Here is a 15863-nt window from a genome sequence, read left to right on the forward strand (position 1 = left end):
AATCAGCTGGGCATGTGGACCTGTTCCTGGATCCCCTGTCTCATGGCCTAATGTCTAACCCTCCAGCACTGTGTGCTGAAAAAATTTTACTTTCCCCATCGAATTGCCATGACACCCTAGATGAGAATCAAGATTCTGGCAACAGTGTGGATCCTTCTGTGCTCTCGTCTGTTCTGAAATGATTACCTAATGTTGCATAACAATTAAAAACCGAGTGACTTAAAATATCAATTCAGTCATTTTTAAGTCTGTCGTCGTTTCTGGGGGTCAGAAACTCAGCAGGGCTCCACTGGGCAGTCCGTGTGATTTCAGGCAGTGTCTGGAGATGGAGCAGCTGGCTGGGCGCCTCCCTTTTCATGAAGTCTCAGGGGTTCTTCACATCATATCTGCAGGGGGGCCAGCCTGGCATCCTGAGGGCACGAGGCCTCCAGCCCCCAGGTCTGGTCCTCGTGAACTGGCCGCAGAAGTTCTGCAGCCTCCTTTGTGCAGTAACCTGTGGCTGATGAGACGGGAGAGGGTCACTTACATTCAAGGGGGCGTATAAGGTTCTGAAAGAACATGTAGGCTGACATCAACAAGCCCGTCTTTGAAAAATATTGTCTGTAAAACCTAAGCAATCTTTCTTTGGCCAATCCTTTCTCTCTGTCCATAGCCTGGGTTACCTATACTGACCTGTCTCTGGCCAGCAGTAGGGGTGGACGGGGGCAGGTGGTGGGGAGGCTCCCCATCGAGGTGAGTAACACTGAGGCCTGCAGGCACGGTGGGAGAAGTGGCTGTCTGAGGCATGTGGCCAGGGTCTACTGCTGCAGGCGTGGTGAGGGAGGGGTGGGGCCTGCTGACCGCCACGGGCCTCGGAGACATCATGCTGGGTGTGCGTCCCGGGGGCTGATGAGGCCTGCAGGGTGGGCGGGCAGCGGGGCGCGGGGACAGAGGAGGCCAGCCCAGCCCGCGGCCCCACGGCTCTGACTCAGGAAGAAAGGCCCCGTACACGTGTTTGAGTTGGCAGGGTTCACGTGGAGGACATCGGAGCTGAGCGCGGTCGTCTCGGGCTCGGGGAGGCGCTGAGTGAGAAAGCGCGCTCCGTCCGGCCGCCACTCCCCGCCTGACCGCTGGGGACTGGCCTGCGCTGCTGGGGCAGCCGTGGAGGGGACACAAGGCTGTGTTTCACAGGCTGTCTCCAAGGCGTCCACCTGCCCCCACGCCCTCACCAGCCTACAGTCTGTGACCGTCTCAGTGTTTTTCCTGCGCTGACAACCCCCCTTCCCAACTCCAGGATCCAAGGAGACCCTTCAGCAGTCGCTTCTGGGGGGAAGGGTCAAGTGCCTGACCCTCCCCAAAGAGGCTGCGCAGCAAACTCCTGGCATCTTGGGTTCATCCCGGGCCTGGGGGAGTGGGTCTGGGACCACCAGCCTCTCCCATCAGGGCTCCGCCTTCTCCACCTCCCACCACTTGGGCCTGGGCCTCTGCTCGCCCAGGACGTCTCTTGGTCTTTGCTTTCATTTGCTGCAGTGCAGGCAGCGGGGAGGCCTGGCCATGGCTGGAGCCTGTGAAGGGGGCTGCAGGCCCCAGCTCGGGGAAGGATGCTGCCTCAAGGCGTCTGTGGCAGTCCTGTGGGCCCCGCACGCCAGACTGCCCACAAGGGGCCTGCCCCACCTTCCTGCTGAAGCCTGACATCGCCGCCCACCAGCAGCTCAAATAAAAACTTCAGGTCACATTCTTAGTGCCCCTTCCCCGCTCCCACCACATCCCGGGTGGCTCCTTCTCCGGAACTGCCTTCCCAGCTCCTCACTTGGCTGTCACCCCTGGAGCAGCGAGCTGGGCTGCTGTGACAAGCTTCACGGCCCCGCGGCTTCAACAGTAGGGGTCTATTTCCTTCCAGTTTGGAGGCTGGAAGTCTGAGACTAAGGCAGTGTCGGTGGGCTGCCTCCTCCCGAGGCCTCACTCCTTGGAGTGGATGCCATCATCTCCTGTGTCCCCATGTGGCTGTCCCTCTGTGTATGTCTGTGTCCTGATCTCCTCCTCTTACAAGGATACCAGTCCTATGGAGTCAGGGCCACTCTTTTCACCATACTGACCTCTTTGAAGGCCCATCTCCAATCACAGCCATGTCCTGAGGCGCTGGGGTTGGGGCCTCTACATCTGAATGTGGGGGATGCAGTTCAGTCCCTGACACCACCCACCGCTACCCTCGTCTGCACCAGCTCAGCTCAGCTCCGGCCTGGCTCACACTAGCCTCCACCTGCCCACCACGGGGACTCTGCGGAATCCCACATTCAGGCCTCGGCTCCACCCCTCACCGGGCGCAGCGCCTTTCACCCCAGACTCAGCCAGCAGGCCCCTCACTGTCCCTCAGACACACCAAACTTGTTCCAGTCCCCTGGGGCCTTCTCTTGAAGGTCTTATGCCTGTTTTTCATTTTAATAACAGTTTTATTGAGACAATCCACATACCATCTAATCCACCACCTGGAGGGTGCCACACGTCCCGAGGTTTCTGGGACATTCACAGGGCTGGGCCACAGTCCCCACAGTCACACATAGAACACTCCCTCCTGAGGAGTGATTTGCAAACTAGAAAGCCCACCCCGAGGAAGGGTATAATTCAGTGGATTTTCCGGACATTCCAACGTCGTGAATCAGCCACTGTTTTCCATTGCCCAAAAAGAAGGCCAGCAGCAGCCACTCCCCGCCCTCCCCTAGCCCCTGGTCACCACTGACCTACATTTTATCTCTACGAATTTGCCCATTCTGGACATTTCACATACATGGAATCAGACAGTGCGTGGCCTTTGGGTCTGGCTTCTTCCACTAAGCATCGAGTTTCCAGGATCGTCCATGGGGGTAGCATGTCTCAGAACACCATTCCTTTCTACAGACAAACAATATTCCCGTCTGGAGGGACCACATCTCGTTATCCACTTGTCTGAACATGGACACTTGGGTTGTGTTCGCTTCTTGTCTGTTGTGAACGGGCCAGTATGAGCGGTCAGCACAAGGCTTTGTGTGGATACAGGTTTTTGCCTCTTTTCGGTAAATGTTCAGTGGAGCAGTGTTTTCCTGATCCCCTGGGTTTACTGTCCGTCTTCTCCATCTGGGAAGGAGAAGGCAGCAGGGCAGTGGCCGTGTCCACTGTGCGTGGAATGGCCTCGGTGCCCAGAGCTGCCAGGCTGGGCTGGCCCCAGGGTCAAGGCACAGGGCACACACCCTGGGTGCCAAGAGTTGGTTTCCTCTTGCTGGGCTCAGGCTGCTCCCCATCCCTCTTCCTTAACCTCCAAGTCCTGCCAGGAGCACAATGAACAGATGTGATCTGTGCATATGATGGAATATTGTGCAGCCTTAAGAGGGAAGGAATTCTGACACCTGCTACCATGGGCATGAACCTTGAGGACAAGATGCCATGTGAGAGAGACAGAGGGACAGACCCTGTGTGATCCCTCTCACATGAGGTCCCTGGAGTCGCCAGAGCCATGAAGACAGAAGGCAGATGGTGGGGGCCATGGGCTGGGGAGGGGTGGGGAGTCAGTGTTTGGTGGGGACGGAGTGTCAGTCTGGGAGTATGAGATGTTCTGTAGGTGATGGTTGTGGCGGCTGCACAGTGGTGTGAACGCACTTAATGCCGCTGAGCTGTGCACGTCAAGATAGTTAAAATGGTAAACTTTCTGTTAAGTGTATTTTACTTCAATTCTTTAAAAAAAACAAGTAAGAAAAATAATTCAACGGGGAGACCGTTTCAGTTTTGCAGGATGATTCGGTTCTAGGACCCATTGTGTGTTGTGCCTGTGGCTAATAAAACTGTAAAACATTTGTTAAGAGGGCAGATCTCTCCTGTAGAATACAGGGAACTCTACTCAATATCTTGTAATAACCTTTAATGAAAAAGAATATGAAAATGAATATATGTACATAAATGCATGACTGGGACGTGATGCTGTACACCAGAAAGTGACACGTTGTAACTGACTGTACTTCAATTAAAAAAAAAAAAGGGCAGATCACATGATAAGTGTTGTCGCCACAATAAAAAACCAGAACGAGAGAGTGGCCAGCCGTTGGGCAGGGCACACACCCTGCCGCTTGCATGCGCATCAGGTGCCCTGGGAGGACACCAAGAAGATGCCCATTGGTGGGCGACGTGTGAGCTGGGAATCCTGGACTCTCACCTACTGGAAAAAGTTAAGAAATAGATTGCCTAAGGAGGCCAAGCCAAGAAAAAGAGTGGGGGGCCTGGCCGAGGGGGCCACACCCTGCCAAGGGGCATTTGCTAGGCCGGGAGGAGCCCTGCCTGGAAAACCGGCTTGTTGTGCAAACGCAGCCACCCAACCCTTCACGCCACTCGCGGTGAGAACCTGAAGGTCCCGTTCCACCACGAGCTGACTAAGGGTGACACGTGTCTGCAGACCTAGCCGCTCGGGGTGCCTCCCTCCTCCTGCGGCCTCGCCCAGCTTCCGCACAGAAGTCCAGCTGTGTGGTCAGCCCGGCCCCGGTGGCCAGACCAGGGACCACACGTCCGTGCCTGGACTGTGGGACTCGGAGCAGGAGGCGGGCAGGGAGCACTCAGGCCTTCCCAGGGTGACGCTGCGGCCCAGAGCACAGGCTCGCAGCCAAAGCCACGTCTGGGCCTCTGCCGGGCAGCTTACAGTGAAGGACCATCCAGGCGGAAAGAGTGGAATGGAATAACCGAAAAAGCCAGGGTTCATGGAAAGGCAATTAAAATCTACTTAGAGCAAAGTCAGAGATGTGAGCATGCACACAACATCCTGAAAAGAAAAATAGAGTCCGCTTTGTTCAGATGTACATCCGAGCAGCCCCAGGAGTCAGGCCCTCACCTAATAAAGCAGTAATAATAAGGCATATTACTGGCTTCGATGTTTATTTTCACATTTTGGAAAACTTCCTACGAAGTTATCACAAGGCTGGTTTGAAGTCTGAGAATCAGAAGGAAATTCAATAATCAAAGTAAGATGTCATTTCACAGAACCTGGCAGATGGACAGGCCTCCACTGGTGAAATGAGAGAGAGACACGTTTTCCCAGAGCAAGCGCCCAGACAGACATTTCTCACCAAAATGCCAGCCGCCCCCGGTTCTTCCGTAAGACAATTTCCTCTGGAGAGTAAGAAACTTCTCTGGGGAGACAGGCACCGGCTCTGAGCAGTCAGCTTCTACTGGGAGAGGAAAAGGGCCCCGCCGGACATGCAAACACCCTCTGCACCCTTATAACTGTCACAGCATGGGGGCAGGGACAGGACGGCACAGTCCTGTGTGTCCGCGCGGCCGCGGATCCCCTGGGATGTGACTGATCCTGAGGTAGACAGCGCATACCCAGCCTCGTGAGCAAAGGACGCAGACGAGTCATGAATCATTTGTTTATACTGATGGTGTGTTGAAATGATATTTCGGAGACTAAGTTAAAAATGCTAGAATTAGTCTCACTGCTTTCTCTGTAATTTTGCCATGTGGCTCCTGGGAAATTTCACACTATGCGCAGGGCTGGTGCTCAAGCAGAAAACTCGGGAAGGAACTTGAGCTCATTTGGCAATTCAGTCTATGACAAAGGGGGAGGAAGATGGGCTTTCTGAAAATAAATGACACCGAGACAACTGGGAGGTCATGGAGATACAGGCACAGGTGAATGCATCCCTCACTCTTCTACAAGTTAGACAGCAAATGGACCAAACGTCAAAATTAACAGGTGAAACCACGCAAGGACCAGAAACTAAAACACAGGTGACTTCCTCGGCAGACTGGGCGTGGGGACTCACAGCTCTACACACAGAACAAGAGAAGATACAAGTTCGATCACGTGAGATCACATCACTGCCCAGGGTAAAAGGGAGCAAGAGATGAAACACTGGGGAGAGAGCTTCTGTGGGCCCCGTGCCAATGTCCCCAGCGCACAGACTCTTAACAACGGGCTGGGGAGTGGGCAACAGACACCAACAACACCCAACCCCCAGCACAGGAATGGCCAGATGCCCGGGCCGCTCACTCCGGGGAAGCGCTGGCCAGCTAGCTCATGGCCAGAGGTCTGGCGCCCTCACATGGGGCTGCGCATTGCCTTTGCCCCAAGGGGGATCAGATGGCCCCTAAGGAGACTGCGTGTCCCTTTGCGCTGGGATCTGCAGCCCCACCTCTGGGAAGTCACCCCTAAGACGCGGCTCCCACCGTGGGAAGACCTGGACAAATGCACTGGTTACGGGCGTCACAAGCTTGGGCACAGCCTGAGCCAGAGGGTGGCAGCTGAGGAGGGGCCTCGAAGGCTCCAAAAAGAGACGGCTGGGGTCAGGGACGGGGCTGCCCTCCCCTGACCAAGGGAGGGTGGGAGAAGCAGCGGCTGACAGCAGAGGAGTGGCCGAGAATAGCACAGCCCAAGTCCCTGGTGCCAGGTGGGGGGCTGGGGTGGGTGGGGAGCCGGGCCAAGGAGGTCAAGGGCCACATAGCTTATCGAGAGAGAGACCAGGGCGATTTTAGGGAGGTGGTGTGGCCAGACTGAGGTTTCGGGGTACCCAGGAGGCTGCAGATGGCCATGGTCCTCAGGTGTTTGGGGAGGGGAGAGCAAGGGGGCAGGAAGGAAGGAGGGCAGGAAGGGTGTCGAGATGCTGAGTGAGGACTCGGGGTGAAGCAATGCCCACTGCTGCACCCCTGGAGCTGTGGCCACACGTCAAGCAGCAAACTGCCGACTCCAGGGCGCTGTAGCCATGACACCCCACTCCTCCAACCTCCTCCAGACCCCTGTCCACACTGCAGGTCCTGGCAGATGGCCCCTCCTGTGCACATTGTCCACCCAGCTGTGCGGCAGCCGGGCTGTCTGCACCACAGGGCGAGACTGTGGTCGAGAGAGCCAGTCTGGAGAGGTGCTGCTTGTAAGCTGTGCAGGCTTAGGATGGGGGAAGCACCTCCCAGCCCCCTGGTCGGTCCCTGTCCTGGGGACAGTTTCCCCAGACGTGCGGAAACCGCACTGTGAGGCAATGCATTGCTTTGGCAACTGTGACCCAACAGGGAGCCTGGACTGCACTGAGAGCAGAAGATAACTGGGCTCTGTCGGGGAGGTGATGCCCTCTAGATGACGGGGGGTGGTGTCTGCATAGTCCCTGTGCCAGGAGAGGAGCCCCCAGGCCCCCCATCTCCTAGCTGCTCTGAAGCCCACGGGGAAGGGGTGCAAGAAATGACACAGAGGTGTCCCCGTTCTCGCCACCCAGCTCCTCCCAATGGGAACACCTTGCAGAACCGTGTGCCTCCCACCTCAGATGCAGACACTAGATGTGTCAGGACTGAGCATTTTATCAGCATCAGATCTTCCCCTGGATCCTTTCATAGCTGCATCCCCATCCCTCCTGCCCCACCCCCCTCCTGCCTGACAGCCACTAACCTGTTCTCCATTTTTATAGTTCTTTCATTTCAACAGTTACATAAATGGAGAGAGGGTAATTCTGGTGAGAGGGTAATTCAACAGACGTGTCAGAGGTGACGCAGCATTACTAACAGGTGGAAACTTTAAATGTGCATCCCTGGGACCCAGCAATCCTGCCTCTTGACTCCGCTGCACACGTGGGAAGGAAAACATCCATGCAGCAGCACCGCTTGTGAGAGCAAAGCTCCCCTGGAGGCAAGCTGATGCCCATGAGGAGCGGGAGGCAGTGGGAACACCGTCCAAAGCTTGGAACAGCACAAAGTAGTGACAAGAATGTGTGTCTGTGACTGTGACACCATTTATGTCTAAAGGAAACCATTGTCAGCAAATACCTGAGTATGGGAAAGGCCCAAACACCGTGCACCATCTGATGCAGCCTCGTCTGGGACGGCGTGATCAGTTTTACATCCTTTCCCTCCCAGAATGCAAGGCCAGTGCGATCCCTGCTCCTTGAGTATCTTCCCTCCAAACCATGGAGCACTGAGGATGTACTCTGGGATTGGACTACAGAAGACTTGGCCTTTCCCCCTTCTTGCTGGCTTTGATGAAACAAGTCACCATGTTGGGGAGGCCCCATGTGGCAAGGACCTGAGGGTGGCCTTGGTCCAACAGCCCAGAGGAACTGGGTCCCACCAACAGCTACGGGAGGGAGCTTGGGAGGGGATCCTACTCGGCAGGGCCTTCTGATGAGACCACAGTCCCGACTGACACCTTTATGGCAGCCTTGTGCCAGCCTGAGCTGGGACCCCAGTGAAGCCGTGGACAAGTTCCCAACCTGCAGACACTGTGAGATCATAAACACTCGCTGTTTAAGCCATGGAGTTTGTGGTGATTTGTTACACAGCAGTAAATAACTAATACGCTTTCTTAGTTTGATGACTGTGGTTGTATTTCACTTTTGTTTTGCTTGTTCCCAACCACAGCCTGCAGTTAACTGACGGAGGGGTGGGCCAGGATGGGCCGGGCCTCTGGCCTTTACCTGCCCCCCAGGAACACGCCGTGTGGTCAGGCCCTCTGTACCTTCCGCTTTGCTTTCACAGGTCAGGGGCGGGAAAAAGCAGGGACTGTGGGGAGGCCGATCTCAGGTCTGCCTGTTTGAGACCTGCATGAACAGAAACAGACACCCATGGAGTGACTCGGACTCTGTAGGGAGGAAGGTTGGGGGCGGGACGGGGTCGACTGCAGACGACAGACCCGCCAGCAACTGCAGGATGTTCCCACGATACTGGCTGCATTTGTTAAAAATACCTTCAATTCCAAAAATTACAAAGAGTGCAACCAATTCGGTTCATTCGAGCCAAGAAAAATACACCGAGTCAAACACACTGTGACTGAGGGGGCTTCCACGAAGAGGAGGAGCCTGCAGCTGCCGCTGGGCTGGCTGGCTCTGCACCCACACAGCAAGCCCAGCCCCTCCCTGGGAACCAGGCCCAGCTCCCCCCAACTTTGCTGCTTCCCGGGACTTCCTGGAGGCTCTGTACCCTCTGCCCGCTGAACTCCAGCCCAAACAGGCTGTTTTATGCAGAGTCCTCACTGGGGGACCAGGAACACCCTGGGCAGGAGCTGGGCCCCCGACTGTATGCTCAGGGAAGAAAGCAGGTCCCTGACCCTGTGGGTGCTGCCCCTACCCCCAGCCTCACTGGGTAGAGGGCCAGGGGCTGCAGAGACACAGGTGAAGGAAACAGGGCATCCCAGGTGACAAGAACACCTGTAGACTGAGTGTGACTCTTGCCTACAACCTCTCGCTTGACCCTGCAGGCCTCTGTGAAGGGGATTCTGAGCCCATCTCTCAGACAGGAAACCAGAGGTTCTGAGCTTGTCCAGGCAGGCTGTGCTGCCCCAGGGTGGTGCCTGGACCCTGCGTCTGGCCACTGTCATCGAGCACGGCCAGGGTGTGCCCTCCCTCCGCTGCCCACAGCATCTCCTCCGGACCCGGTGGGTGGGGTCTGTGTGCTCGGGGCTCCCTCATCCCCCGTCCCGCCCAGCAAGCCCAGGCACTGCTGGGACACAGCTCTCAAGGAACGCATCCTGCAGGAGCTGGGCAGGCTCTCTCAGATGGAGAACTTACACCTGGGCCTTCCTCGGGCCAGCCAATCCCCAACCTCGCTTCGGAGTTCCTGCTGGGTTGTAGCAAAGGCTGCACCTGTGAGTGAGCAGAGGCGACCGTGTGGGAGATGCCGGGTGAGGTCGCACACAGACAGGAGCAGCCTGCAAGGCCACATTCTCAGGGTGGCTCTGGACTCCCAGAGCCAGGCCCTCCTCTCGGGGACAGAGCGCCCTCGCTCTGAGCCGGGAACCACTGCAGCCAACCCCTCGCTGTGACCTAGCCTCTCCGAGCTCACATTTACTCTTGTTTTCTCAAATGTTTTAATAGACTTTATTTTTAGAGCAGTTTAGGGTCAGAGCAAAATCGGGCAGGAAGTGCAGAGATTTCCCATGTACGCCCTACCCCCTCAACGCGCAGCCCCCTGACTATCAGCATTTACCACAGAGCCAGGCATCTCTGGAGCACACAATCAGTGTGTCTACACCGACTCCTCATCACCAGAGTCCAGAGTCTACACCGGAGTTCATTCTTGCACAGCTTGCAGGTTTGGACAAACGTATAATGATGTGTGTCCACTACTGCAGTGTCCCACAGAGCAGTGCCGTGGCCCTGAAGCCCCTCTGTCCCACCTTTCACCCCTCCCTCTCCCCCGACACTGGCACCACTGATCTTTTTATTGTCTTCAGGGTCTTGCCTTTTCTAGAATGCCCTAGAGTTGGAATCACACAGGACGCAGCCTTTGCAGACTGGCGTCTTTCTTTTAGAAATGTGCATTTCATGTCCCTCTGCGTCTTTTCATGGTTTCATAGCTCGTTTCTTTTTAGTGCTGAATGATACTCCATTGCCTGATTGTACAGTTTATTTATGCATGCACCTCCGGTAAGATATCTGGGTTACTTCCAAGTTCCGGCAGTCACGAATAAACTGCTATGCACACCCGCGTGCACTTCTGTGAGGACACGCGTTCTCGGCTGCCTTGGGTAGTACTGAGGAGCAGGATGGCTGGATCGCAGGGTAAGAGCACCCGCGGTTGTGTGAGTCACTGCCAGACTGTCTCCTGGGGCTGTCATTTGCATTCCCAGCAACGAATGAGAGTTCCTGTTGCTTCACATGCATTTGCTTTTTAAAGCAACACTAGTCTCAGGGCAAGATGGGGCCCAGGTTTCAAATTGTTTGCCCCCCAAGGTAGAGAGGTTGTCTTTTCAGTATAAAAAGTCTTGGTAGAAAATTTAAAAGCCTGAAGGAAAACACAAGGAATAAAGTGACAATCCCTAGTGACTCCCTGACCCTCCACTTACTCAGCAGATAAAAGGGCGTCTACCATGAGAGTGTGCTCCAGGGCTGGGCCTCCCAGCGACCTGCTTGGCCCGTCTTCACCAAATACCAGGCGAGTCCTTCCGACAAGCTGCTCTGCACAACACAAACACATTTTGCTGAACTGCACATTTAGCAACAGACCGTCCTGCTCCTGCCCAGCGCTAACTGACCCCAGACCCTCAGCCACATGCTCCCTGCCTGGCTGCAACACAGCGACGTGACCTTAAACCGTGCATCACCATCTCGGGGATTCAGCTGGTTCCCTTCAGAGAGATGTCCGGTGGTTTCCAAGACTTGGTCATGGGAGGTGATCAGCAGTGAACACCCTTGCTCACAGCCCAGTTATCAACGCAGACTATTAGCCCGAGCCTCTGGGCAGAAGGCTGGGGCATCCCTGGGCGCGACTTTACGTCTGTATTCATCTTAATAATCTACAGGGTTTCCAGATCTCCTTGTTCTATTTCATTTCTAAAGGCATGAGTTCATACTATCCTGCTTTTTTGTTCAAAAAGAACAAAATGATTTAGAAGTGAGTTAAGTGGTGTACACCTTCAAATGTGCACTTTGACTCAGCCACTTGCGTAATGGAAGGTCTTCATATAAACAGGTAGACAGATACAGATACCTACCTACATGTGAGAAATTCTATCTACAGACATTTGTATCTAACATCTTTATCTGTATCTATCTATGTGTGAGCCGATGTTACGTGGAACCCCATACACCCATCAGTGAAATTTTAAAATTATTAACATTTTGTAATATCTGCTTCATCTTTTTTCCCCTTTGCTAAAGTATTTCCCAGCACAGCCCAGACACATTTTACCCCTAAATATTCTGGAGGACATTAAAAAAATAAGGGTTTTGAAATAGTATCACAATATCCATCATGTCTGAAAATACAAAAAACAATGGAATGCAACTCCTTTCAACCATCTAACATCTGCTCACCCCAGCTTCCCCCTAAGGGTTCCCCAGCTGCCCCTCCGACTTGGGGGGCAAACATGTTGAAGTCTGGGCCCCATCTTGCTCTGAGACCAGGCTCTATCTCCTAATCCCTGAGCAGAGTGAGGGCAGCACACTGCCCCCGTGTGGCTCTTCTGCCTGGTGAGAACGGGCAGGGGTCGGGGAATGTTTGCCCCACCAGACACAAATAGACTCCATCTTTTTCAAGATTATTTGGTTATTCTTGGTCTTTGACTTTCCATACAGATTTTAGGATTAGCTTGTCAATTTCTGCAAAGAAATCAGATTACGTTGAATTTTTAGATCAGTTTGGGGACATCTTACTGACATCTTGATAATATTGTGTATTCTAATCCATGAATACAAGATGTCTTATTATTTACCTAAGTCTTCTTTAACTTCTTTCAACAGCATTTTGTTCAAGTATTTGGTTAAATTTATTCCGAGTGTTTTATTCTTTTTCATGCTGCTGTAAATAGAATTTACAGCATTTCCATTGGGAATTTATTCCAAGTGTTTTCATGTTGTTCATTGCTGGCGCGTAGAAACAGAATTGACTTTTGGATACTGACCTTATATCCTGCAACCTTTGTGAACTAGTTTATTAGCTAGTTTTTTTTTTCCATATATAAGATCATGTAATTTGCAAATAGAGATCGTTTTACTTCTTTTTGTATCCATATTTGATATCCATAAAAGATTTTGGTTTGTAGTTTTCTTCTCTTGTGATGCTTTTGTCTAGTTTTGCTATTGGGGTAATTCTGGCCTCATAGAATGAGTTGGGATGTGTTCCTGCCTCTCAGCTTTTGGGAAGAGTTTGTAAAGTGTTGATGTTAAATCTCCTATAAATGTTTGGTAGAATTCACCAGTGGTACCATCTGGCCCTGGCCTTTTCTTATGGGAAATTTCTAATTGCTAATTAAATCTCTTTGCTTGTAGATCTGTTTAGATGTTTTTATTCTTCTTGAGTCCGTTTCAGTAGTTTCTTTCTAGAAATTTGTTTCATTTAGGGTATCTAATTCCCAGCAGTTCCATCAGTTACTACTCATGTCGGTAAAGAGGCTCCGTGCAGCCACGTCCGTCTCACCACTAGAGGGCGGCGAGCACCGGTTAACGGGGCCCAGGACGCTCCGCCAGAGTCAAGGAAGAGGGACTCGACAGTCTGAGTTTCCCTCTCTCCTCCCGTGCCCTGTGACGTCAATGAAGGCGCCTGCGGCCCCCGCAGCCCTGGGACGGCCTGGGCGAGAGGGGAGGACACGGCCTGCAGGACAGTCACCGGGTCCTCTTGGTGGATCGCAGGTACCCGACACACAGCACAGATTCCAGAAGGACTCGGAGAAGCAGTGACCAGTAAGCCCAGCAGTAGCCAGGAAGGGGACTCTCTGCCCTCCTTCTGACCATCCTGTCCCAACCAGGCACCTGCAGCCACCCTTCCCTCTCTGCTGCTGCTCATGCAAGGACTGAGCCACCCCACACCAAGCTGTGCCGTGTGCCCAAGGCGGCCACTGCCCTGTGGCGACCTGGGGGCTGGGGGAGCTGGATTTCACCCCAGTTTTCTACAAGAGGCCACTTTCCACCTGTGCTCTCAGGGGAGCATGCTCCAGACACAGGAAAGGAGAGTGCTGGCTTGTTTTACACACACTCGTAGAGACTGGGGTTCAGGGCCTCCGTGGCACCCCCGTCGGACCGGCCTCTGCCCTGGGAGCTAGTGGGACCACTGGCTGCAGGTGGGCACTGGTCTGAATGGGCCCACGGGGCAACCGCATGTCCTGGGAGCTTGAGGAAAATGAAATGGAACCTTTTGTCTACAATGTCTCCAGGTTACTGTCAAATCTATTCCAAGGGTGAAACAAACAAACAAAAAGCCACCTAAAATGCTAACTTTCTCAAGGGCAGGAAGCTTTCTAAGTTCTAAAAGACCCCTCTTTGCCCCTGTGCTCACAACAGTGTCATTCACACCAGCTAAAAGGTGGAGGCAACCCCAGTGTCCACCGACAGAGGAACAGAAACACACAATGTAGTCCATCCACACGAAGGAATATTATCCAGCCTCAGAAAGGAAGGACATTCTGACACCCGCCACATATGGACCAACCCTGAGGACAGCACGCTAAGTGAAATAAGCCAGTCACGAAAGGACAAATCCTGCGTGATTCCCTGTCCACGAGGTCCCTGGAGGAGTCAGATTCATAGTCACAGAAGCAGGACAGTGGGGCCAGGGACTGGCAGGAGTGGGGAGGTGCTGTTGAATGGGGACAGAGGTCAGTTTGGGAAGATGAGAAAGAAGGCTCTTGATGTGGATGGTGGTGATGGCTGGACAACAATGTGAATGTTCTTAACGCCACGGAACTGTGCGCTTAGCAGTGGTTAAAACGGTTAATTTTATGTTATGTATATTTTACCATAATTTAAAAATATGGCCACACCAAAAAAGTTCCCCTCTTAAGAAGGTCCTCCATCAGGAAGGGGCCACGAGGCTAAGGGGCTGGCATTCCTTGGCATGCCCCTGACTCTGGTCGGGCTCTTTGCCCCTTTCTGTGCCTAAGCCCCCCACTGTCTGAACGTCACTCTGGCCATGAGATGCCGGCACATTTCAATTCCACGAGTGATGCTTTCGGTGAGGCCCTCAAGGGCAGTGCCCCCAGCCTGTCATGTAAATGAACACTTCTCAGGACAAGACACCTGGTGAAGCCAGGCCCTCCAGAACCCCAGGGCATCAAGTTTACAGCAGGGCTTCCTGCCCAGGCAGATGCCTCACGTTGGGTACAGCTGAGCATCCCGCCGACCCCCGAGCTGGTTCCAGGGCCACTCGGGATGGGCCACAACATGAAGCAGAGGTGCAGGGCCGCTCACCCTTACCCTCCAGAGCCCGGGCAGTGGCAGGAACCAGCACATGAAACAAGAGTGGCATTGAACTTGACGGAGATCTTGGTGATAAAACGGCAAGTGGAACAATGGGGGGAAAGCTGAGAGCAGGGGCAGGAGAATGAGCCAGCGGGGCTCTTAACCCAGCGCTTTCCTGAAGGGAAAAGAGATGCTAGGAAAACAAACTCTACTTCATGGCGGCAACAATGAAACAATCTTGCTTCTCCGGGCTCGCCTTTATTGGCCTCCAGAGGCTCTGTGTTTCTAGAGATTAGCCTTCCCTTGGGAAGTGAGAAAAAAGCAGAAACAGCAAACCTTCATTCCCCTCTCATGAGGTCACCCCTGAGGCGGGCGCCTCGGGAGTGAGGTCTGCACGGTGCAGCGTGTGACCCGGCAGCCCGGACCCTCTCAAGTCAAGTGGGGGAAAGGCTGACTGCACGTCTTTGAATCTCAGCGAGACAAAACAGGAACGGCCCCAAGCTGAGCTCCCCTCCAGCAACACAAGAGCCCCTTCTGCTCAAAGAGCGGAACCGGGGCGCCCGTCACCGGGGCCGCCCTCCGCAGCCCCCGCGCAGCGGCAGGTGGGCTGGCAGGGCCGAAGCTGATTGTCACCCTGATTAGTCATTGTGTGCTAGCGACGCTTTCAGCTGAAATAATACACAAGAGTTTCCCCAGAGAAAATACACATGCTCATTTTTTGGAACCGCTTGACCCAAGCCTGGACCCAGTAAAGGTTTGGAACAACATGACACGTTTCTTAACTGGAAGAAAGCTGGTACAAATTGATGTCATCACAACAGAGACGAATGTGCCCATTTTATCCGCCTCCCAGGCTGCAGGTGAGTGGTCAGCTATTGTTGCTCAACTGCTTAATATTATTTTTACATAAATCAAGGTAACGCCTAATGACGGCTGGGTCTCTAAATCAACCCGCCTTTTCCTATTTGGAACATAAAGTTGGGCTGCAGCCAAGAGCTCCGGGAAGCAGAGGGCCGAGAGTGGCATATCAACAAGGATCGTACCATTCACGCCCCACGCGGGCGCACGGCTCCCAGCCACTTGCCAAAGCTACAGACCAGTCTTGGGAGCGCTGCGCGTGAACACGACCGAGGCCCAGAGCTACTGGGGTTAATCGTGACTCACGCTGCAACGCTGGGGGTGGAGGGTGTGCGGGCAGAGCAGGGAGCTGGGGCTGCTGGACACAGTGCCGTGGCTGGGGGCTTTAGCGGTGGGGACTGACTGCTTACAGTCACGGCAGCC

This window comes from Camelus dromedarius, chromosome 31, assembly GCF_036321535.1.
Source record: "Camelus dromedarius isolate mCamDro1 chromosome 31, mCamDro1.pat, whole genome shotgun sequence".
Classification (NCBI taxonomy): domain Eukaryota; kingdom Metazoa; phylum Chordata; class Mammalia; order Artiodactyla; family Camelidae; genus Camelus; species Camelus dromedarius.